Source organism: Panthera tigris, chromosome D2, assembly GCF_018350195.1.
Source record: "Panthera tigris isolate Pti1 chromosome D2, P.tigris_Pti1_mat1.1, whole genome shotgun sequence".
NCBI lineage: Eukaryota > Metazoa > Chordata > Mammalia > Carnivora > Felidae > Panthera > Panthera tigris.
Window position 1 is genome coordinate 15,646,842 of NC_056670.1, and position 24,503 is coordinate 15,671,344.

The window sequence follows — 24,503 nt, forward strand, 5'->3', positions numbered from 1 at the left end:
GCCTGGCCGGCCCTATGCCATAAAACCAGCTCAGGAAATGCTATGTAAGGTGGGGCTGGAAGGTAAGTTAGATTACCTAAACCAATCCAGTCCTGCTTACAGGTTGTGACTCCCACCTTACCATTTAAAAGGCAGAGGCAATTCCACCATAGCTTAAACAAAGTCTTCTCTCTCTCTCTCTCTTTTTATTTTGAGAGAGAGAGAGAGCACGTGCATAAGCAGGGCAGGGGCAGAGAGAAAGGGAGGGAAAGCCCCACGGTAGGACTGTGAGCCTGTGAGCGCTGAGCCCCACGCGTGGCTGGAACCCACGAGCGCTAGGAACACGTGAGATCATGACCTGATCCGAGGCTTAACTGACTGAGCCCCCCGGGCGCCCCTAAAAATGTCTTCTCTTCAAAGAGTTCCTTGAGGGGCCCCTGGGTGGCTCAGTCGCGACGACCTCGACTCAGGTCATGATCTAGCAATTTGTGAGTTCTAGCCCCGCCTCGGGCTCTGTGCTGGGCTGGCAGCCTGGATTCTCTTTCGGATTCTGTGCCTCCTCTCTCTCTCTCTGCCCCTCCTATGCTCGCAATCCCTCGATCTCAAAAAAAAAAAAAAAAAAAAAAAAAAAAAAAGAGTCCTTTGAATCTTTCAGCAACCAGTTCAAGTGTCAAGCAGTTTATATTAATAGTTTCAGGTAGCGCTTCCTCCTGGGTGATCAACATCTCCTAGCAAAGTAGAAAAAGATGGGTATAAAAAGTTCATTTCCTTCTCCTCCTCTAGATAAAGATCCAAAAGCATTCCGACCCTAGGTTGAGGATTGCCTGCGGCGCGGGGTGGGCGGGCTCCGGGCCGGGCCCGCAGCGCCTGGACTTCTCGCCTTGCACCCCTCCCCCTAGCTTGGAAAGGTTGCATCTGTGCAGCATTCCAGGGCGCTGGCACCTACCTGACCTCATCTTACCGTGCAACCTAGTACCCCAGCCCCAGAGCGCAGGGGCTCAGTCAGGGTTGTCCCGGGGCGCGTTCCCGGGCCAGAACGCAGTAGGGACATCTCCAGGGCGGTCCCGGGACGCCCCCTTCCCCCCAGGCCGGCACACGGTAGGAACACCGCCTGGGCAGCCCTGGGGCGCCCTCCCAGGCCGGCACCCAGTCGGAGCTCGCCCCTCCTGCCGTCGTCTTCTGAACGCAGTGAGACAGTGGTCTGGGCCGTCGCCGGCCGCCGCGATTCCGCTGCGTCTTGAGGCAGGTGCCCGCGCAGCGCCCGCGGCTGGCTGGGTCTCCTCGGGCCGCGACACTCAGGCTCTGGCGGCGCGGGGACCGGAGCCCGGGGCGGGCGCGTCTCTCCCAGTCGCGGAGAGTGGAGGGCCAGGCGGGGTCGCGACGGCGCTAGGGGGCCGCTCGCGGCCGGACTCGGGGTTTTTAACTTATTCCGGCCGGAGGGGGGAAACGAGCCCGCGGAGGGCGGCGCCGGTTCCCCCGGGGCGCGGGTCCAGGTAGGCTGTACCTCCCCCGAGGTCACCAGGCGCCGCGCCCCCGCGCCCCGCAGCCCCCTCGCGGGGAAGGGCGCCCGAACCCCTCCGGGACGCGCCGCTCTCGCGCGCCGCGGGGCCTGGGAACCGCGCACCGGCTGAGCCCCGAGCCCCGCGGGGCGGCGGGACGGACGGCGCCCGCGCCCAATCGCGGGGCGGGGCCGAGGGGGCCTGCAGGCGGCGGCCAATGGGAGGCCGCAGAGCGGGCGGGGGGCGGTGCCGCCGGGCGGGCGGGCGGCGGCGTCGGGAGCCGGCTCGGCAGACCGGGAGCCCGGGAGGAGCCGGCGGAGCGGGAGGAGGACGACGGAGGAGGAGGAGAAGCGCCGCGCCCCCGCCCCCGCCCCGGCCGCCCGCCCGCCCGAGCGCAGGCCGACAGCTCCAGCCGCAGCCGGCGGGTCCGGGCCGCCTCCCGCCGGAGCCCGGCGCCGGCAGAGTCCGGGCCGATGGGCAGCCCCGGGCAGCGGCGGGCGGCGAGGCGGCGGCCCCGGTACGCGCCGCCGCGCGCTCGTGGGCTGTAGCAGGTCCCGGCGGACTGCGTCTCCGAGGTGCGTGTCGGGCGAGCGGACGGGGAGCGAGGCGGGATCCGCTCGGGAGCCTTCGGGTGGTGTCTGGGCACGGCCTCCGCGAGGACTGTCCCGGGGTGCAGGGGCTGCCCCGGGAGCGCTTCGGGGGCTGATGGCCGGGCCGGGCCGGGGGCAGGGCAGGGGCGCGGGGCGGGGGGTCCGGCTGGCAGACGCGCCCGCGCTTCCGAGCCCCGGGTGGAAGAGGAGCCGCCGCCGCTCGTTCTCTCAAAGTTATCGATCGGCAGAAAGGTTATCCCCGTCTTGGTGACACGAGCACTGATGAGGACCTCCTCTGGGTGCGCAGCAACTCCTCTGTGACTAACCCGAGAGCGAAGATGAAAGGCTGCGGGACGCTGTGCACCGGCGCGCCGGGCGGGGTTACTTGCTGAACTTGCTGCGGGGTGTCTTCCCCCGGGAAGGTGTGCGCCCCCGGCGCGCGCTCTCGCCGGCGGGGGCCCCGCTCCCTCTTTTGTAAGATCCCGAGGCGCGGCGAGCGCCCTTCTAACTCGGCGCGACCACCCTTTGGGGTCCCGACCGCTCTGCCACCTCTCCGGCCTCCGTGCCTCGCTCCATCCTCCGCTCCCGGGCCTTCTCGGGTCCCCCCATATTATTAAAGCTAGTTGGACCACGTCCTGGGAGTATCCCCACGAGCGCCTATAGATTAATTTTCAACCGTGCCACAAAACCCAAAGAATCAATTTCAGTTCATCATCTGCAAGCGAGAGCCGATGCTTCTGGGGAAGAGAAAACAACTTGGCATTACCCCTCTGGGAGATATTTGTCATCATTAACCTGCTTCAGTTAAATTAATTCAGCCCAAGATGACTCCAGCGTGAGTATTGGAAAAATCAAGTGCATTGGTCACGGAATTGTGGTCACCAAAACATGCTTTTGGTCAAAATGAAATAGTACATGTTTTGGATTTTGTTTAGCTTAGGAGTTGCTTTTCATGATGATGGCCCCCCCCTTTTTTTTTTTTTAAACAAAGAATCTTGACGATTCTCATAGGTTTGCTCTCAGTAAGTTCAAAATAGTCACTAAGATCTTTCTTTTCTTTGCCTCTTTTGTCTGCAGCTTTCATTTCTAAATGTTAACACTAGATGGCTTTCTTATGACGGGCATTTGTAAACTGCGCTTTTGAGTTGCCTATCTGCAATCCAGGTTGCAGTTTTTCCAGTTTTGCAATTAGTGATGGGAGGGGAAAAAAATCTCCAGAACTGTTGCTTTCTTTGAAATATACTACTTCTGTATAAAACAAACGTTTATCTCCACTTCAAAAAGTGTCATTATTTCTGGCATTCTTAAAGATGAATTTCAAGAGACAACTTGGTCACCATTTTTAGTCACAAATTTAAGGATGTCTGTTTTCATGTTTTTGTTTGAGGAATATATTCGAGGACTGGATTTAGACCATATTTTCACTTTTTTAACTTAGGAGTTCACTGCTTGATTCAGAGAGGTATAAAACAACATTATTCGTGAGAAAGTGCAGTCTTCAATCTTGAGTTTTGTGTACAAAATCATTGATTCTTCCTAAGGTTTCAGTGATGCGTGTAGCTGGAAGTATATATATGCATGATTCATACCAAGAATTTGGTAGAGACGTCTTTCTGTCTTTCTCCCGGTTGACACTTGGTTTTTCATTTCCAAGCACAACCCCTTTTATGAGAATTACTGTAGCCAGTAGGTAATCAGCAACAGCAGGTTCTCAGTTATACATTTTAAGTACTTTTTTTTCCTAGACCAAGACCGTGGCAGCCTGTCCAAATCTTGCCTCGGTAGGCATACTTGTTCATAAGCTGGAGAAATATCTTGGACTTATTTTATAGCTGCCATTTATTGTGTGTCTTGCCCAGCTTAAAATATGACATGTTGAATTTGTTTGTTCTAAATTGGAGTGCATTCATAAATAGCTGAAGAAAAAAAAAGAAAACTCTAGCAAACATCTGGGAAGTAGGAAATGGAATCAGAAACAGCTTTTATCAGTACCCACATGCTACCTATAGATGGGGTGAAATGAACTTGGGTAAGAAGCAGTATAAGCATTTGGTCTGGAAAATAAGAGAAAATAACATACGTTGCAGGTAGGGAGGTAGAGCTCCTGGCTTTGGGGTAGGGGCTGCAGATTTTCCCCAGCCGATTTAACTGTATATTTTTCATCAGATGCTTGTGTTTTTGAATGTTTGCCTTTTTCAAAGAGGTTTCATTTTATGGAATGTGATGGGAATTATCAGAGCATCGTGATTTGGCTTTTATGAGGTTTATTGTAGTTAAAGCTGTGTACTGTGGGCTTGTAAGTTGCCCCCCCCCCCCCCACCTTGAGACTGGAATGGCATTTTAAAGGGTTCCTCGATACCTGAGCTTAGTAAACACCTGTCCACCTTGGGGATCTTTTTACCTGAGGCAGAGGAGGGAATAGTGGGTTATTCATTTTGAAAATCTGTCTGTTCTTCAATGTGAGGAAATATTCACTAACCTTGAAAGGGCAACTGTCTGGTAATTGAAACTGGTTTAAAAGTATTGGGTTTGGTCATGAAAACTAGTTTAAAAGGGACTGTGTTTACTGCACACTTTGCAAAGGACTATATGTTTGAGTGGATACCGCCCCCTATCTGAATCCCAGCCATAACTGATAAATGCAAGGTGGTTTTTTTTTTTTCTTTTGTTTTTTTCTTTTCGAGATTGAGGAAGGCATCGAGTCTTTGCATTTATGATCTGCTTGTCCTGGTGGTTTAGGATTACTTATCTTTTCAAAGATGCGCTGAACTTGAAGAAACTTTAGACTGTTACTATTAACTGAAAAGCAAAGCAGTTTTTTTTTCCTGTTTTGAACTTGAGTGAGATACAATGTACAGTTCTGAAGAATGCAGGGAACCGTGTTCCAGATTTTTCTGCATCTGTTATTGTACCTAATTCCCTTGCAGGGTGAAAGACAAGGGAGAGCTTTAGGCGGGAGGAACAGGAACCTCTACTTTCCTCCTTCTATTGCCTGTCACAAATGAGTTTGGATAAAGTATTTCCATGATCCCTTTCAGCAGCAATATTTTAGATTTCTTGAACATTTAAAACGAAGGTATTAGCGTAATGCAAAGGACTCACTGTGACAGTTCATCGTTTTTCATGATTGTGTCTTGCGTTCATTGCCTTACGGTGTGTTTGTATGTGAACATTCCTGAGAGTTCTAGCTACTTAGTTTACCTTGGAATCAGTGAGGTAGAAATCGCTTTTCTGTTCCAATCACATGTCACCGTGACCCCTTTGAAGGAGAGATAACAGTATAATAGGACTTTAAATGCTTCTTAACTTCAGAGATAAATGATTTCAATCCTTTCTGGACTTGATTCATAAACTTTGGGTCCCAAGAGTGGTTGGAGAGAGCCAGATCTGACCCACAGGAGAGGTTCTGTTTCTTGAGAGGTTTCATATTTAGCGTAACCCAGTTCCATGATATCCCCCCCCCCCGCCTAGCCCCCAGGATGCAGTGTTGCTACACGAACATACTGAAAATTAACAACATCAGTTCCTATCTACTTTCGATGCATTTCATCAAAGTGTATTAGTTTATACCCCACTCCCCACCGCACCCCACCCCGCAAAAGGAAGAAAGAGTATGCGTGCCTTCAGACAGGAAGGTTCTTCCCCTCCAGAGAAGACATTTGTTAAAATTATCCCACATGAGGGGCGCCTGGGTGGCTCAGTCGGTTGAGCGTCCCCACTTCGGCTCAGGTCATGATCTCACGGTTCAACGGGTTCGAGCCCCGAGTCGGGCCCGACAGCGCAGAGCCTGGAGCCCGCTTCCGATTCTGTGTCTCCCTCTCTCCGCCCCTCTCCCACTCACGCTCTGTCTCCCCCTTCTCAAAAATAAACATTAAAAACATTTTTTTTTCTTTAATTATCCCACTTGTGCATATATACCCTCCCAGACATGGACACTTTTTCCTTTTGCACGGGCCAGTGAAAAGTTCACTGAGGACCAGTGTTTGGAAATCGCAGTCCAGCCCTTCTGTGATGCGGGGATCTCTTAATAATGCCCTACGAGTGGTTTTCCAGCAATACCTGAACATTGCCTGGAAGGGGTGGAGAGCTCCACCCTTCTGAGGTTTTTGACTACTAGACGAGTGTTTTTTTATTTTTTATTTTATTTTTTATTTTATTTTTTTCAACGTTTATTTATTTTTGGGGACAGAGAGAGACAGAGCATGAACAGGGGAGGGGCAGAGAGAGAGGGAGACACAGAATCCGAAACAGGCTCCAGGCTCCGAGCGGTCAGCACAGAGCCCGACGCGGGGCTCGAACTCACGGGCCGTGAGATCATGACCTGAGCCGAAGTCGGACGCTCAACCGACCGAGCCACCCAGGCGCCCCTGGACGAGTGTTTTTTACCCACAGCACTGAAATCTTCCTGTTTATTTGCATTCTACTCCCTTGGTGGCCCGTGGAACAGATCTTTCTAGAGAGGTATTTCAGTTATTCACTGAGCACCACCTGTCACACTCGGACCCCGAACTGAAGGCCTCCCACTCAGCTTGACCTGGGCAGAGTAGGAGTACCCTTCCCTCAGCCTGCGTGTCCCACTCGCACTGATAGAGTCCAGGCCTGCGTTCAGTTGTTTGGTTTTTTTTTTTTTTTGGTGGCCACGTTACCCAGACTCAGTGAGTTTCCTGTTCACTAAAACCCCTGAGTCGTTAATCACATACTGCCACTAGCCGTGGTTGGCCTTCCTGCACTAACGTCGCTGCAAGACCCAACATCTGTGGTGCTTCATTTTCCTTTATTTTAGCTGGTTCTACCCCGGGTGCTTCTTGGGAGTTTGATTCTGTTGGTTAGCACCTTTGTCTGCCCTCCCAGAGGAAGGCTGCTTGCTTAGAACATCAGACTGTTTTTTTTTTGTTTTTTTTTATCTCTACCTAAGTCGGGGATGAAATTGTCAAACTGGCTCAGCCATGAATAGTGGCTCTGGAAGCTTCTAGCTTTATAAGGAATCACTCTCGGTTATCGTTAAGTCCTAACGCACCTAATTTCTTACCAGCTGGCTCCGATCTCTCTGCCTTTTCCAGACATCCTGAAAGAGGCTGTCAAGCCTCCTTGGCTACTTCTGCTGACCAGGTTATTCTAAGACAGAAATGAGTTCAATTTTAGTGTGTCCCTGGTAATTAGAACTGTGCTCTGCATGGTTGGTGATTAAGAAATATTTTAATGACTGACTGACTGAATGACTTAGAAAATAGGGCCCCACTGTGACCTGTGACCTCTGGAGGTCTTAGGCACTGAAAAGCCTGTGGGAAAAATCAGAATGTTGTTGGACTTTCTGAACTTATTTTGGAGCTGGGTATTACTTTATTTTGTGTTACTTTCGGGTAGTGGGTAAGAGAACCGTGAGCTTTCCCCATTTTCTCAGCGTTCTAATACTCTTCCCTTCCTGTTCCCCGAACATACGTTTAGTCCGAAGGGGCTTGTTCAGCTCTGCCTGTGGGATTACTCCATATTTTTCACTTTCGCATATTTGCTAAATCTGGAAGAAGCTCCTCGTTGGTCGAGCTGTTCGAGCAATCCGAGTTGCCCGAGCAGGCTGTTGGGTTGTGCATTCAGTTACTCATCAGTAGAAAAAATCTAGGTAGAGAGCCAATGTTAAAAATTGTTCCTGTGGAAAGCAAGAACTCTTGGATAAATAAAAAAATTATGTATGCCGGGATGAACTATTTCTGGAGACTCAAAAAAGCATTTCTGATGGCAGTGCTTGGGGCGTAGTGGCCTGTAGAGTCAGCACGATGCTGGCTTTCCGTCTTCCAGGGGCCTTGATAATGCATTTGGTTCCTGGTTGGACAGTGGGTGTTCACGTGGCTCAGGAATAGCTCTGGGATACAGTCTTCTTTGTACTGAAGTTTCTAATAAGTAATTTTAGGAATTAACAGTTTTAATTATTCATAAAGGACAAAAGCTTTCGTTTGAGTGTTTAATACCTTAATCCAAGGAACAGTGATTTCTTTGTAGTGGGGTTTCTAAATTTTTTTCAGCGTGCATACCCTTTCCATACAAAATCACCGTCTAAATAAATGTGTGTGTATGCCTGTGCAAATATACGTGTCTGTGTCTGTGTGTTTGTGCCTATGTGTATATACACCTGCATGCATGTAAATTTATCATGCTAAGATACAGACGTTATAAAACACAGAAATGCACATTTGAAGAAGGGTGGCATTAAAAAGAAATAGAAATGGAGTATTTCCTTTTGCACCTTAAGGGCTGTCTTGTTACCCTTCGAAATGCGTGGCCCCCAGTCTGGAGACCCGTGTTCTGTCCACCACTCTCTTCAGCTTAGAGTTCATGACTGTTTGGAAGCAGTTTCTCAGGGGCCTGTCAGCATCCTGTGAGGGAAGTTTAAGACAGACTCTATCCTTACCGGGCCCTCTGTTTACTATATTTGTTCCTTTTCTGAGAACTTTTTTTTTTTTTTTTTAACTTTGGCCTGTTCTCTTCCAGAATTGCTGTGGGTTCTTTAGGGGTTTAATTTGGGTAGGGAGTAGATAACGTCCTGGGGGATACTGTTCTTTCTGGAACGTTTCTGGTTGAACTCAGCTGTTGAGGAGGCACCATACTGTCACACACAGCCCCCACCAGGCCCACAGTCAGGATAGAAGGACGTAAGTAATCATTTTCTCATCCAGAAACTTCTGAAGCGTAAAAACAAATTTGGAAGTACAGTATAGTTCGGCTCGTGTATCATTGGCTACCGTGCTAGCACATGTCAGCTCCTGCTGCGAGGGAGTTAAGGGAGCCCAGCCACCTGGCCTCTCCAGAGCCTTGGTGCTGCAGCTACCCAGCTAAACTAGCACCTCCCCTTCACTCTCCCTCCTGTGCACTCTCTGCTCCCCTGTTGTCTGCTGGATCTTAATCCACAGCACTCAGCATTGCCTGACACGAAGAGTGTGTGTATGTGTATATTGTTTTAATTTTTATTTATTTATTTATTTTTTAAGTTTTTTTTTTAACGTTTATTTATTTTTGGGGACAGAGAGAGACAGAGCATGAACAGGGGAGGGGCAGAGAGAGAGGGAGACACAGAATCTGAAACAGGCTCCAGGCTCTGAGCCGTCAGCCCAGAGCCCGACGCGGGGCTCGAACTCACAGACTGCGAGATCGTGACCTGAGCTGAAGTCGGATGCCCAACTGACTGAGCCACCCAGGCGCCCCGTGTTTTTAAATAGGCTCCACAGCCAACGCGGGACCTGATCTCACGACCCTAAGATCAAGAGTCACCCGATCTACTGACTGAGCCAGCCCCCCAGCCTCAGCATTGTATTTTAATTTTTTTTAACGTTTATTTATTTTTGCCAGACAAGAGAGAGACCGAGCACGAGCGGGGGAGGGGCAGAGAGAGAGGGAGACACAGAATCTGAAGCAGGTTCCAGGCTCTGAGCTGTCGGCACAGAGCCCGACGCGGGGCCGGCACCCATGGACCATGAGATCATGGTCTGAGCCGAAGTCGGACACTTAACCGACTGAGCCACCCAGGCACCCCTCAACAGCCTTTTATACTTCCATTTGAAATCATTTCCATCTGAAAGGACCTGTGATTGAACTTGGACACCAAGCTAGTGAAAGGGGAGTAGTAAGTAGTTTCTGAAGAGGGTGAGAGCAGAGGCCCAGCTGTTCCTTTAGGACGTTTATAGCCCTGCTCCAGGGCTGTGATTCTGGGGACGCAGGGCACCCTGGGGGTTGTCCTCCTGTTCCTGAGAGCATGTGGTCTGCACCCATCCCAGGTTTCAGAGTCTCCAGACTGACAAGGGCACAGCCCTGATGGAATCCGGTGAGGCTACAGGTCACTTAAAAACCCTGGTGTGGGCTCCTTCGTAAACATACCTGAAAAGAAATGATTTCTGAATTGTGCCGTTTCATCTGTAAAGTCTTTTGCCTGTCGGCCCGTCAGCCATGGTAATTTCTAGAGGAAACAGTGATTTTTGAAAGCTCATCACTAGAACATTGGACACCTCTTGTTGACTTAGCACTTTGAGGATTGCAAAGTACATCAGAGAGATATTTATGCCTTAAAGGTAGTCGGTGCTCAGGAAGTGTAGTTTTCATTTTACAGGTGAAAGTCTTTTACGTTCAATATCCTGATACAGTATTAGTTCCTATATTCCATGAACTCAGGAGGGTGTCATCCTAAGTCCTGTGCGTGTACATTTCTGTGTTAAGAGGTACTATGATGAGATTTGAGGCAGGACTGAGAGAGTCATCTAAATAATAATAGAATCACCTCATTTACCAACCAAGTCTGCTTACTGGAGGGTCATGGGAAGCCTTTTGCTTGGAAAAATGCATCAATGTTCCTATTTAAAAACTTTTATGTGTTGGTAAGAGTGAGGGAGACTAATGTTTTTGACTTAACAAAATAGAGAATCAGGGGGAGGTATTCTTGAAAATAAATGTAAAAGACAGCCATTGTGCTGGAACTTTCATTGGTGTTCTCTCACATACTGAACCAGACCCTCGTAAGCTGATGGGATGATCCCCTTTCACTAACACAAAAACTAAGGTTTACGGGGAGAACACATGCTTTTCTGAGTCTTCTTAGTCTTAAAAAAATTTTTTTTTAAAGGTTTATTTGCCTTTGAGAGAGAGAGAGACAAAGCACAAGCAACAGAGGAACAGAGAGAGAGGGAGACACAGAATCTGAAGCAGGCTCCAGGCTCTGAGCTGTCGGTGCCCGACCCGACGCGGGGCTCGAACCCACGAACCGCGAGATCATGACCTGCGCAGAAGTCGGACGCTTAACCTACTGAGCCACCCAGGTGTCCTTGAGTCTTCTTAGTCTTAGACCTGAAGCCCCGTCTCTCTGCTCCAGCTACAGGCCGCTTTCCTCTGTTCCCATCTGCTTTGTGAGGTGTGGTTGGTCTCCAGAGATCACGGAAGGAGTGAATGGAAGGAGGGAGTGAGTAGAGAAGGTGTGTGCACAGGAGAATGGCGGACTCCAGCCAGCTGTCCCTGAAAGGGGGAAAACGGTGGCCCAGCGTTGGGCTGAGGAGTCTGAGTTTTATTAGCCGGTGGATGGTCTCTTCTTCAGGAGAAATGTCGTAATTCGCGGAGAGGTAGCGCTTCTGATCCAATCTGGCTACCTGTCCTTTGTTGGGAAGGGAGTGGGACAATTTCTCCGGCTCCCCGCCTCTTTGCCAGGGTTCAAAGAAGTATAAGGGGAAAACAGTTTTTGTTTTGCATTTATACTTTGCCAGATTTGCATAATCTGTGTTGAAGCCAGTTCAGTGTGAATCCCTAAATAAATTTCAGGCATTTAAATATTTAAAAGGATCCGTCCACGGTACTTTACTCACCCAAAGAATAAGTGCTTCCAACAAAGAAAATAACCCCCTTGCAGATGCAGCCCATACAGACTTTGTTCACCTTGTCACTGAATTATAAAACATTAATAGCAAAGCTAGAATTGGAACATTCGCCGACATGCCTGGCTGGCTCGCTTCCAAAATATTGTTTCCCTGGTTGGAGCATGCGGGACGGTTTGTTTAAAACTGGCAGCTGGCCAGGGAGCGGAGCTCTGACGCAATCACGGCGGTAACTACTTTGCTCCGACTGCTAATTTTAGGGCAGTTAAATCTGGGTGATGTCTGATGACTGCTGTCGCTGTGCGTCTGGTGGCGGGGAGCCTTCCAGATCCATCCTCCGGGCCCGGCACCGCGGTCCTCGGCTCCCTGCGCGATGGGCTGGCAGAGGCGATGCCGGGCTGGCACCGAATGTGAGCGGTGAGATGAGTTGGGGCAGGGCCCGCGCGGGGCTCCAGGGGACACCGCCTCTGATCTCACTGGTTTTCTGTGCCAGTCCCTCAACAGATCCGTATCCGAGGGCACCGGGCCGTGGGAGGTGTGGAGGACGGAGGCAAGTGTAAACAGAGGCTCTCGCCTTCTGCGGGCCCCCCCCCCCCCACCCCGATGACAACACGCTCTGCTTCTCCCTGCCCTCCCCGCCGGCGCTGGCTGGCTCAGCACCCAGCCGCTTCTGCCTTCTCCTTTTCTGGAAGAGGCAAAACTGAGGAGAAAGATGGGAATTTTTGGAGACCAGTTTGGAGCATCGTATAGAAGAGCAGAGTAGAGTTTTCTGGCTCTTGCAGGAGAGGGAGGTGGCAGGGAGGGGTTGCTTTGTGGCCATCCCGACCTCACTTCGCTTCCTAGACAGCGAGCGTAACCCAGTTTCAAAACAAGGACCCCCAAGGCCTCTATAAACGCTGGCATTCTGAGGTTGCCCGGTTAGCGGGAGGCATCCTGGAGTGTGACACCCATGGGGGCAGGGGCCACTTACCTCGTTCCCTCCTGGGCTCCGGGTGAGCATCCGGCACCATCAGAGAATTATCGGACTCGTAGCATTTCCGGCCTCAGAGGGCCCTTCTGGTCGTCTTCGAATCAAACTTCCTCATGTTCCTGATTCGGAAATTTAAGAGAAGGGTTTAACAGCCGGGCCCCCATCGTGGAAGAGAATGGGCTGGCTTACTGGGTGAGACCCTGGGACAGCCGGGCTCTGTGGCTTGAAGGCTCCGTGGGCTGCTGAGCATAGAGCGGGTTGCCTAGTCGAGAGAACATTCCAGAAGAAGGCAGGAGCCAAGTTATGCTTTGGCAAATGGTTAGGATTTGAATTTTCCGCGAGGGGCCCTTAGACACAAGGACACTCCGGGCTCTGTAGAGACCGGCCAATGCAAGTAAACCCATCGCACTTAGTTGTTCATTTGAACCCAGTGTTGTCTACAACAACTCCCTCTGCCTGAAACAAAACTCACCTCCTTGCCTGGTTTAGGTTTTGCAACCCCGAAAACGGATTTCGTGATAAAAGCGACCTCAAGGAGAAGTGACAGACCGTGTTTTTGACATGGTGGTTAACTCACTCGTCTGTCACGTGAGGTAGTCAATCTGATCTCCACCCCCCCCCCCACTGTAATTTGTTAAAGGTTATGTCATACACCTGAAGGAAAAAATATCGAAAGTAAATGATGAGCTTTATTTATTTTTTTTAACATCGAGGTATATAGATGACATCATATTAGTTTCAGGTGTACCACATGACAGTTGGCATTTCTGTGTGCTATGAAATGATCACAGTAAGTCTGGTCACAATTTTTTTTTTCTGGGGATGACACCTTGTAAGATCTGTCTTTGCAACTTTGAAGTCCTTTAACTGTCCCGTATTATTCACTATAACACCACTCTGTACATTACATCCTCGGAACTTATGTATTTTATGACTGGGAGTTTGTGCCTTTTGACCATGACGTTTTGGTATGAAATTATTGAATCTGTTTCAGCTGTTTGTGTAGAAAATATACACACCAGTATTACAGTTGTGATCCAAGGTCACATGTTTTAAGACTTTAGGAATTTATAACTTTTGGTGATTGGTTGACCAGAGTGACTTATTTGAAAAATTATTCTGGGTAATCAAACTTTTATTTTTTATTTTTTTAAGTTTCAGTTATTTACTTACTTGTATATTTGTTTTGAGAGAGAGAATGAGTGGCGGTTGGGGCAGAGAGAGAGAAGGAGAGAGAGAATCCCAAACAGTCTCCACGCTCTCAGCGCAGAGCCCGATGTGAGTCTCGATCCCAGGAACCGTGAGATCATGACCTGAGCTGAAATCAAGAGTCAGGATGCTGGGGCACCTGGGTGGCTCAGTCGGTTAAGCATCTGGCTTTGGCTCTGGTCACGATCTCACGGTTCATGAGTTCGAGCCCCGCGTCGGGCTCTGTGCTGACAGCTCGGAGCCTGGAGCCCGCTTTGGATTTTGTGTCTCTCTCTGCCCCTCCCCCAGTCACGCTCTGTGTCTCTCTTTCAAAAATAAATAAACATTAAAAAAAGAAAAAAGGATGCTTAACCGACTGAACCACCCAAGCACCCTATGAGTAATCAGACTTGTAAACTGAGGCAGCAGGGCTTGGGAAGCATGGCTGCGGGCCAAGCGTTTACCCTGTGGAGCACTGGTCCCCCGCCGGCCGGGGTCTCTCTGCTGTGTTGAGTTACCGTCCATGCCCTCTTGCCATAGCTCTCTGTCACTTTTAAGTGCCACGAAGTAGTAGAAAGTGCTACCTAAGATTTGCATTCCCCTGTAAACTCTAAAACAAGAGATCTCAACATCATCACCGTAGACTTCCCCTCAGGTTTTTTATCACATGGATTTTTATTTATTTTTTTATTTTTAAAATTTTTTTTAACGTTTATTTATTTTTGAGACAGAGAGAGACAGAGCATGAACAGGGGAGGGTCAGAGAGAGAGGGAGACACAGAATCTGAAACGGGCTCCAGGCTCTGAGCTGTCAGCACAGAGCCCGACGCGGGGCTTGAACTCCCGGACCGCGAGATTGTGACCTGAGCCGAAGTCGGACGCTTAACCGACTGAGCCACGCAGGTGCCCCTATCACGTGGATTTTTAGACACGCAGAGAAGTTGCAAGAATGCTGTAGTACAGTGGGCACCATATATCCACCACCTAGGTCGTGTAAGGTGTTGGCATTTTACTATATTTGCTGCACGCATATCCATGCAGAAGTCCAGTTTTGGGGGATGCATTTGAAAATAATGGTACCCATCAGTACACTTTGCTGCACTGTTGTACTTTTTTCTCTTCGCCATAGATAAGTTTTGCCCGTGTTTGAACTTCATAGAAATGGAATCCTGCAGGATGCACTCTTTTGGGTTAAGGCTTCTTTCGCTCAGCATAACGTTTTCCTGATTGGCTATATGCTTTTAAATGCATCACCGCACCAGGCGGCCTTTCCCCTTGGTTTCGGGCTGTTTTCGAAGGTGGGATCGTCAAGGGATTTTAGGAGCAATTTCTTTCGGGTGTTTGTGTGTTTTTCTTAAGCCTCATCTTCCCCTTTCCGAACAGGGATGTGATTTTTACACTTAATTTGGTCGTTTTTCTCACTGGGTCTCTTCTTAACCTCCCGCCCGTGCGTTCGGGGAGACCAGGCGCGCCTCTGGCCAGTTTGCAGACATTTGCCACCTGGTGGGCTCAGGCCGGTGCGAAGCTTTCAGCTGAGCCCTCTGCTTCTGAAGATTTAGATCGACACACGCTCCCTTTACTTATTTATGTGTGCTACTTGGAAAATTTTAGGTAAAAGAAAATCCATCTATTTACTTTTGCAAAGTCTATTCTTGACCTTTGTGATTAACTTTTAAAAGATGAAGATTTTGTAAGGCATCTCTGAGGAATAATTTCTAGTTCCATTGCAATAAATTATTAAAGCTGAAATGTCCTGACTTCAGTTTTCAGACACTAGATAGAGGAGACTAACCAACAAAACCTACAAAATGAGGAGATTTTTAAAATCAGCTGCCGTGAGTCGATACCAGTTAGCGAAATAAAGTCCTAGCTGCTTAAAAATAAAATGCTACATTGCTAAATTTACCTTTTTAAAATTTTGGACAGTGAGCAAGCACGATGGGGGGAGGGGCAGAGAGAGAGAGAGAGAGAGAGAGAGAGAGAGAGAGAGAGAGAATCCCAAGCAGGCTCCACACTGCCAGCACAGAGCCTGATGTGGGGCTTGAACCCATGAACTGTGAGATCACGACCTGAACCGAAAGGAAGCGTCAGAGGCTTAACTGACTGAGCCACCCAGGCGCCCCCCCCGCAAAATGCCGGAAATAAATTAACCGTGCCTTTTGCGAAAGGCCCACTATTACTGAAGCTCTGAGTTGCTAAACCTCTCTAGCTGGTCACAAACTAGTTAAGTTTTCGTCAGCAGGACTGGTGTATGTTCCGGTACGGTGACCTTGGCCCTGCCCGTGGAGCAGTGGGCACGCACATGTCTTGCCTCGTTTGTCCGATACTTACCGCACTCCCTTTTGTGCCGGGCACGGTTCTAGGGAGGGCCTCCGGTTACGGTGGGGGGTGGGCAGACATGGGTGTTGTTCTAATGGCACTCGCATTCTGGAAGTATAGTCGGTCTTCTCTTAATATTTCTCTCAGATTTTTTTTTTTTTTTAATGGGAGGCAGTGCTCTCTTCAAGTGCGGTTTAGCTCTGGATAGAGGCAGGGAGGGTAACGTCTACTCGTAATGAGATTGCAGACAGAGTCTGTAACTCTGAAAGAAATGTTACTGGGGACATGGATTAGGAGATGTAATAAAGGACCTCGTCCCCTGTTTAAAATTCAGACTCATAATAGAAGGCTTAAGAGACACTCGATGAATGGAATAATGGGAATCATTTATTCTGGAGCCAGAGGGTTTCTTGGGAGCAGAAACCTTTTGAATGACTGCAGGGCCCTCCGGCTTATGGGCCATTCAGGAGCAGGTTCCACGGGAGTCCAAGGGCCAGCTCCCAGTCCGAGAAGAGCCGTGATGGGGTCCTGGGGCAGATGGCAGGGAAACGGCTGTGCATGCGATTCCCGCCCCCCCCTCCCCCCGAAGAGCTGACGTCACATTGCTTTTGCCACCAAAGAACGGCGCACTACTTGCCGGCACCTTGACAAACTCTTGAAGGGCCAGCCTGATGGGTCGAAGTGGCTGCTTTGGAGACCATGAGGAGCAGATCATGAGTCTGTCTGAGCTCAAGGTGGGCAAGGTCAGTGCACCTTGGGTGCCAAGGATGTGGAGGTGGGATGCAGCCGCCGTGCCTGGGCTCTGAGTTCTGTGTTCTCCAGGGTTATCCCGTGGCTTCCAAGCATGTGCAGAGTAATCCTGGGCATAGCAAACAAAATATTTCTTCCAGAGGGTCACCTCATAACACGCGGTCTGAACGTGAACTTATTTCCCTCGGAATGTTTGGGAGAAAAGACTTCCTTCCGCTCACTTGCTCTACGTTGAGGGACTGCATCCAGCTTTGGATCTGAACTCTTTTCCTAGAGATTAGGAGTGTTCATGAGCCCGAAGGAAGGTCTGCAGAAGAGAGAGAACACAGAGATTCGGTTGTATTTGTCACTTCACACTGATAAAATTAAAAAGTGGGGGGAGGACTCCTGGTCGAAATAAATGACACTTGAAATTGTTTCAAGGATGGAAAGGCTGGATGGTTTTTATTTTTCACAGGAGCACCATGGCGTTTTGATCATTCATGGCCCCTCAATTGCCGCTGTCTGCTCAGGATACGTTACAGATGGGTTATGCTGATTTTGCTAATTTTTGCCAATAATTTAAGCATGGAAGGATTCAGGGAACCTCCCGAGCGATAAGAACACAGCTGCTGAGGATAACTTTGAGAGAAGAGGAGTATGTCTTGAGCCTCTCACATGATTTGGGGCAGTAGCCACAGCTAAGCAGCTGCAGATGGTGTGTTTTCAGCTCGCACTGTGGCAGTTTGGGAGTTTTCTCCATCTTTTTGTTTGTAGCGAACAAAAGAGCAGCGCGGAACTGAATCGGCTAGATCAAGTGTATATAAATTCTACGGACGGTGTGTCTACTCCATCTTGACTGAAATATTAAACTTCTGCCCCAGGAAGGGAAAACCGACCCGGTGATTTACTGGTGTCTGATTAAACCCCATCTTCACGTGCCTCTAGACTGTGTGTGCTTTGACTTTCCATCAATGGGTAAACATTTACATTGGCCTTTGCCCTTAGAAATTCACTATTCTAGCAAAAAACCAACGAAACAATTTCTGCTTTCGCTGTTCCGTGAGGTGTTCTGCAGCATCTGGAAGGGAGGAGGGGCCTGGATTTCAGTATTCATTCCTTTAGTTTGCAGGAGAAAGGGAAGGCTTCTAGAGGAGGGCTTGTCAGGGGTCACGTCTTCATGGGGAGAAGGGGAGGAGATGCCAAAGAAATCACAAATATTCTAATAATCCTCCCGGAAGTGGCTTGTATACACCCCCTCCCACTGCTCTCTGTTATTGTTGGACTCCGAAGAAAGGCCTGCTGGACCTGCCTCTACTCCCCTGGGTGATTCTTTCTTGTGTTCAGAACCTTCTTGACTTCCTGTTGCTCAGATGCTGGGCATGTTCTGTGGGTTAAAAAAAGTATATGGCTCCTCAAAGATACTATTCTGTGCTCCCTAAGTCCAGATGAACCAGCCCGACCTACATCAAGGCTTTTTTTTTTTTTTTTTGCCACTATATCTTTTTTGTTCTTGAGTTGCATAACTTAATTGGAAGTTTCCAGAAGGCTGATCCTTCTCATCTTGTCTTTATAGTTAGTGTCTCTGTTTTGTTCCAGTTTTTTGTTGTTGTTGTTGTTTTAATTGCTGAGTCACGGGAACACATTTTCACCCAGCACTAAGTGGAAATGTAGGCTTAACAGGCCCTGAAATGCAGTTTTTTGTAGGCTTGTCCCTGATTGCCTGTAGGCCCCTGCCTCGGACCCAAGGCCGCCGGGTCCTCCTAGAGCTCAGCCCTGGTCACAGGTTTTTCATCTTCGAATGTTTCGATTCCAAATAATTTTCAGAATCGGTGGAAGACAGCTCCATGTCTGACACCTGGAGATATTCCCCTTGACTCCATAGTGAAAGTGAGAGATTGCTAGAGAAGACCTATAACTTTGCTTTTTACTCCTTGTTTTTAAATGTTTTATTTATTTTTGAGACAGAGGGAGACAGAGTGCAAGCGGAGGAGGGGCAGAGAGAGAGGGAGACACAGAATCCAAAGCAGGCTCCAAGCTCTGGGCTGTCAGCACAGAGCCTGATGTGGGGCTAGAACCCACGAACCACGAGATCATGACCTGAGCCCAAGTCAGATGCTTAACTGGCTGAGCCACCCAGGCGCCCCTGCTTTTTACTTCTTGTATGGGACTTCTGTAGCCATCAAGACTTTTTTTTTTTTTTCCTTTACATGTAATATTTTTTCTTTAAATGTAGTATTAAAGGTCTTATGCAAATATTAATATTTTCAGTAATACGTTTTGGAGTGGAGACATTGTGACTCCAGTGCTGCTGCTGACCATCCCACTCCTTCTGGTAGACAAGTCCAAGGTCACAGAGCATCCACAGCCCTCTGTGCCTTGGGCCTATTGTTAGACCGTATAGAATTTTTCAAAAAATGCATTTTTGAAATGTGAGTGAAGGTCGCTATGTGGACAGAGCCGATTCCCCACCCCACCCTCTTGCCCCACTGTATTGCCTTTATTCTGTTTCATTTTATATATTCACTTTATTTTACTTTTATCAGGCACCTGCCCTGGCCTTCTGTTGAATTCAGAGTTAGGGAGAGAGATTGAAATGGTGCTTCCTCTCAGCCCCGAGAGGAATAAAACAATATTTTATTGTTTACCAAGATCTCTTAGTATAATCTCTCGGGTATTTCATGAAACAAAAACTGAAAAAATTAGCAAGGATGTTACCTCCCTTACATCTTCGATTACAATTACACGCATAACTTTGTTCTACAATCATAACCAAGTAACAGTTATCAGTAAAAGAGCAGTTCCTCATACTAAATGCTCATAACACATTTGTAACAAATACCACATATATCAGTGCATTTGACCCTTGGACACCGTGGGGGTTGGGGGCGCTGACCCCCCCACACAGTCGAAAATCCTCATGTAACTTTTAACTCCCCAGAACTTAACTACTAATGGCTTACTGTGGACCAGAAGCCTTACCGATGACGATTAACACTTACCTTGTATGTTATGTGCATCACATACGGTATTCCTACAGTAAAGCTAGAGAAAGAAAATGAAATTAAGAAAGTCATAAGGAAGAGAAAGTAGGTTTTCAGTACTGTACCGTATTGGAAAAAATCTGCATAGAAGTGGGCCCACGCAGTTCGAATCTGTGCTGTTCAATGGTCAACTATTTTTAGAGATCTTGATGTGATAAATGAGCTTGCCTGCTCCTTGCTTATTAATTTCTCTAATCAGGGACAGATTGATGGTGTCTGTTTGCGGGGGATTATATGTGTCTAGATAGTTTCTATGTTTTGTTTTAACCACACTCATTGTAGAGAGACCCTTTGACATGAAGTACTTTGATGGAAATGGAAGAAGAGATTTTAAAGTACATTTGGCAAGTTCAGTTTATATCATTTTACGCTTTTATCTGAAAATCAACAAATGATGTATTTCCAACTTGATCTTTGATTTGTCATTGGGGGCCAGGTCAGAAAACTTATTCTGTAAAGTAGTAGACCATTTGTCTTTTGATGAACAAAAAGGATTTTGTGTACTTTTGTGTTATATTTGACAACATCATAATACTGTCCTGATCAGGATTAGTCACGTGACTTAACGTGTTCAACAATTTTCGAACTGGTTTCCAGGAGGTTTGATGTGGGTGATTATCCTGACTTAGCTTTCAGAGAAACTAGATTAAAATTGTGGAATACAAACCATTAGAAAAGAAGTTCCTGTGTGTGTGTGTGTGTGTGTGTATGAAAACAGCTGCCTCTTCTTTAAAGTTGGGGTGTGGATTAGTGTTAAATAATGTGTTTGATGTCATGAAGACTGATCTGTAGCGAGGAGGTAGCTACTAGTGGATAGGGAAGTTCTTACAGAATTTATTTAAAAAAAAATTTTTTTTAATGTTTATTTTTGAGAGAGACAGCGCATGAGCTGGGGAGGGGCATAGAGCGAGAGGGAGACACAGAATCTGAAGCAGGCTCCAGGCTCCAAGCTGTCAGCACAGAGCCCGATGTGGGGCTCCAACTCACGACGTGTGAGATTGTGACCTGAGCCGAAGTCAGACCCTTAACCGACTGAGCCACCCAGGCGCCCCTGTGTTTATTTACCTTAAAAGAGAGTGTGTGTGCACACACACACACACACACACACACACACGTGTGAGTGGGGGAGGAGCAGAGAGAGGGAGAGAGAAAATCCCAAGCAGGCTCTACGCTCAGTGCAGAGCCCGACATGGGGCTCAATCCTACTATCGTGAGATCATGACCTGAGCTGAAATCAAGGAGTTGTAAGCTTAACCAACTGAACCACCCAGGGGCTCCTATATATTTTTATTAAGAGGAGGACCCTGTACATGTAAATGGTTAAGGGCTGTGCTAAGGAGGAAGGGATCTACCCGAGGAAGGGATGATACTGAAAATTGATCCCCTGATTCCCACGCCTGGGGATCCCCACGCCTGGGGATCTCAGCCTATGTTTTATTTTTGTTATTTCAAAATCACTTGTACCTATGGCAGGTGGTCTGTCTTCTGCAGCAGGGTCCCCGCTAGATGGGCATTTGTTCCCTGGGGAGAAGCTGGACCTCCGGGTTCTCTGTCCGTTTCCCTCAAGAGGCGGAAGATGGATGGTGTACCGGTGGGAGGGAACATGACCCAGCAACCCTGCACCTGTGCCCGAACACTTTCAGTGAAGCAGCTCTTCCGAGGCCCCGGGTCAAAGATTAATGGAGTAGAAGCAAAGAAGGGACAGTGAAGTTTTCCTTAACCTGAAGTTTTCCTTAACCTTCTGTACTGCGAGCCCTGCTTCCCACGATTTCTAGGGTAAGCTCTGTGCAACCTTTAATAAAGAAGAGGCTAATAATTGGGTGGGGATATAGGGTGGGGAATTCAGCCCAACAAAAAAAAACCACAATTGGTGCAAAAGATTTATGTATAAGGATCCTCAAAGCAGTATTAGTTATGATGTGAAAAACTGGAAAAATACTGGCTGTAAAGCATTAAATGATGATTCTCCATATGATCAAGTAATTTAAATCAATTAAATATCTTGTTTTATAGGGCCATTTAATGACGTGGGAAAATGTGCACAGAATATTAAGTGAAAACATTTTCTTGCTAAGCAGTATATATAATGGATCCCAGTTTTGCAGGAAAATTAAATATGCATATGCATTCTCAGAACAAGGATACATTAAAGAATTTACAGTGGTTATTACTTGTGGTTATGTGTAATTATCATTTTCTTTCCGCGTTTGTTTTCCAGTTTTTCTAAAATGAACATATTAATTTTGTGAGAGGAAAAAACATAGCATTAAAGTATTTGAATTCTATGACTCCGTTATATGTATCCTTAAAAAAAAGTGGTTTGTGTCAATAAAGTTTCCTGGTTCAGTGTAGTGTGGATTTATTTTATTACATAATCTTGATTTGTTCTTTTGAGTATAATTAAAAGAGGTATTTAAGGCCCAGAATTAGCAAATATTTATTAGGTACTTACTATGTATTCTAAACCTACTTATCAGAAAGCACTTACAATCTGAGGTTAGTATCATGTAGGCAGATCTCCTTTGAAAACTGTTACTTGGCTGATACTATATGTTGAGTTTAAGCACTATATATTTTTAACCTTTTGACTACCTTCTTTCGTTTAAACTTGTTACATAGGAGAAAATACATGTATGTATACCATAAAGGCATTAAATCAACCTACTTTCAGGAGATTGATTTTTTTACTATTAATAATACATTTTATTGGTAAGGCACTGAATGCTTTTATTTATTTATTTATTTATAATTGTTTTTAATGTTTATTTATTTTTGAGGGAGAGAGAGACAGAGTGAGAGCGGGGGAGGGACAGAGAGAGAGAGGGAGACACAGAATCCGAAGCAGGCTCCAGGCTCCGAGCTGTCGGCACAGAGCCCGACTCGGGCCTCGAACTCAAGAACCGTGAGATCATGACCTGAGCCGAAGTCGGATGCTTAACCGACTGAGCCACCCAGGTGCCCCGGCACTGAATGCTTTTATATACATTATTTTGTTGAATCCTCATAGCTAGTATTCCTGGACAATGAGGACATCTTTCTTAGTGGGACTAAGAATTAAGTTAGAGACTTCGGCATTTACTCTCAAATTACTGTTGTCGCTCTTTGCTTATCTTTGAGAGCAGAGATACCTTGATTCGGATAACATCCATGTGTTTTTGGCAGTGTCATTGCCAGCCCTTTGATACTGTGCTTTTTGACATTTACATTAAAAATAAAAATTAGCTAATTTGTAAGTTATAAGGTCTCAAAAAGTAGTTCATTCTTCTTTCACACTTGTTAATGCTTCTATTAAAATTCCGGAATGGCTTATTAAATTAAGTGCAGTGTCAAAGGCTAATTGTCTCTCCGTGAATTATCTACATGACTTATGAAAGCACGATTTAAGAATTATGTTTGAATAGCAAGTCTGAAGTCAGTTTTTAGTATCTATCAAACTGTAACGATCGTGGATGAAAAGTATTAATAGATGATGAAGTCCATGCCTGTGCTACAAAAGACGCCTCTAAAATATATCCAGCGTTAATGTCCTTGAAATCGCTTGCCCTTCTTAGCATCACATGTCTGAGGCACAAACGGGTGGTCTGAATGTCTCCCGCAGCACGGCCTGATGGATCAGAAAGCCGTGACAGCGTCTGTGGTGACAGCTAGCGTTCCGGTGGGGGTTCGGGCACTGTGGTGACCTAGGCTTTGACTGTGACTGAGCACTGCACTTCCTTGGGCAAGTGGTACCTCGGTTTGCACAACTCAGAATGGGGATGTGAGGCCTGCTGTGGAAGATGGTTGTGAGCTCACGGAGGGCGCTCGTACGAGTGCTTTGCCTGCTACTGGCACGTGTAAGTGCTCAGCGTCTCCCAGTTACTGTTCCTCGTGTGCGTTATTTGAGCATCGAGCACGTGCTACAGGAGCCCATGCCTGTGCTTACGCTCAGGGAGAGAAGACAGCTGGAAAAGAAAGGAATACGACTGCCTAGAGAAGCTGAGGGAGTTTTGAATGAATACGGCTATTTTTTTAAAAGTCAGAACGCGAAGGAAATCAAGTTTTAAGCCGAGGGTTAATATTCCTCTCGTTAGTGATAATGAGAGTCGGAAACAAAGTTGATTTGAAAACAGTTGGTTTGGATTCTTGCAAAGGAGGTGCCCTCCATGCTGGACAACCTGCTGGGATCCTTTGAAGATAAGAGTCCGGGTGTGCTGGGTCTTTCTGCCTGCTGGACTCGGCCCCTGGGGTGGGATCAGCTCCATTTGTTTGAAAAAGTGCCACCAACTGGTATTAAAGGAGATAGTTGCGGTGACAGGTAGGTGTAGGATGACAAAAGAGAGACTTTAAAAAAAAAATTTTTTTTTAACATTTATTTATTATTGAGAGACAGAGACAGACAGAGCATGAGGAGGGGAGGGGCAGAGAGAGGAGGAGACACAGAATCCGAAACAGGCTCCTGACTGAGCTGTCAGCACAGAGCCCGACGCGGGGCTTGAACCCACGAACTGTGAGATCATGACCTGAGCCGAAGTCAGATGCTTAACTGACTGAGCCACCCAGGCGCCCCCAAAAGAGAGACTTTGTAAAGCAGACTGGGCACGTATCATGTTTGTTCCCATTAAACTTCCTGATCTTGACTTCGGAAGTTGAAAGGTGTTTATTTTTATTATTATTATTTTTTTGCTAGATACCCTTTTACTTCGAACCTTCCTGATAGTTTCTGTTGGGGCCCAGAGAAAGAAATGACCTTGGTAAAGACTTGCAGCGGGTGTGGTCTTGTAGCTGGTGTTGGAGCAGGGCCTGAGTGCCTCATCACTGAGCGAGAGGAGACTGCCCGATTCTTGCTGTGCCCCCAGCACCCAGCA

At 47.4% G+C, this 24,503-nt stretch overlaps 1 protein-coding gene across 6 annotated transcripts in view; it reads left to right on the forward strand.

Moving 5' to 3' along the window:
- The first annotated feature begins 1,988 nt into the window (after nt 1–1,988).
- Nucleotides 1,989–24,503, forward strand: part of SIPA1L2 (signal induced proliferation associated 1 like 2) — a 222,220-nt gene continuing 199,705 nt past the window's right edge. For all 6 annotated transcript variants that reach the window (XM_042959847.1, XM_042959849.1, XM_042959851.1 and 3 more), the window contains exon 1: nt 1,989–2,053. The gene's annotated coding sequence lies outside the window, so the exon portion shown is untranslated. The remainder of the gene's footprint in view (nt 2,054–24,503) is intronic.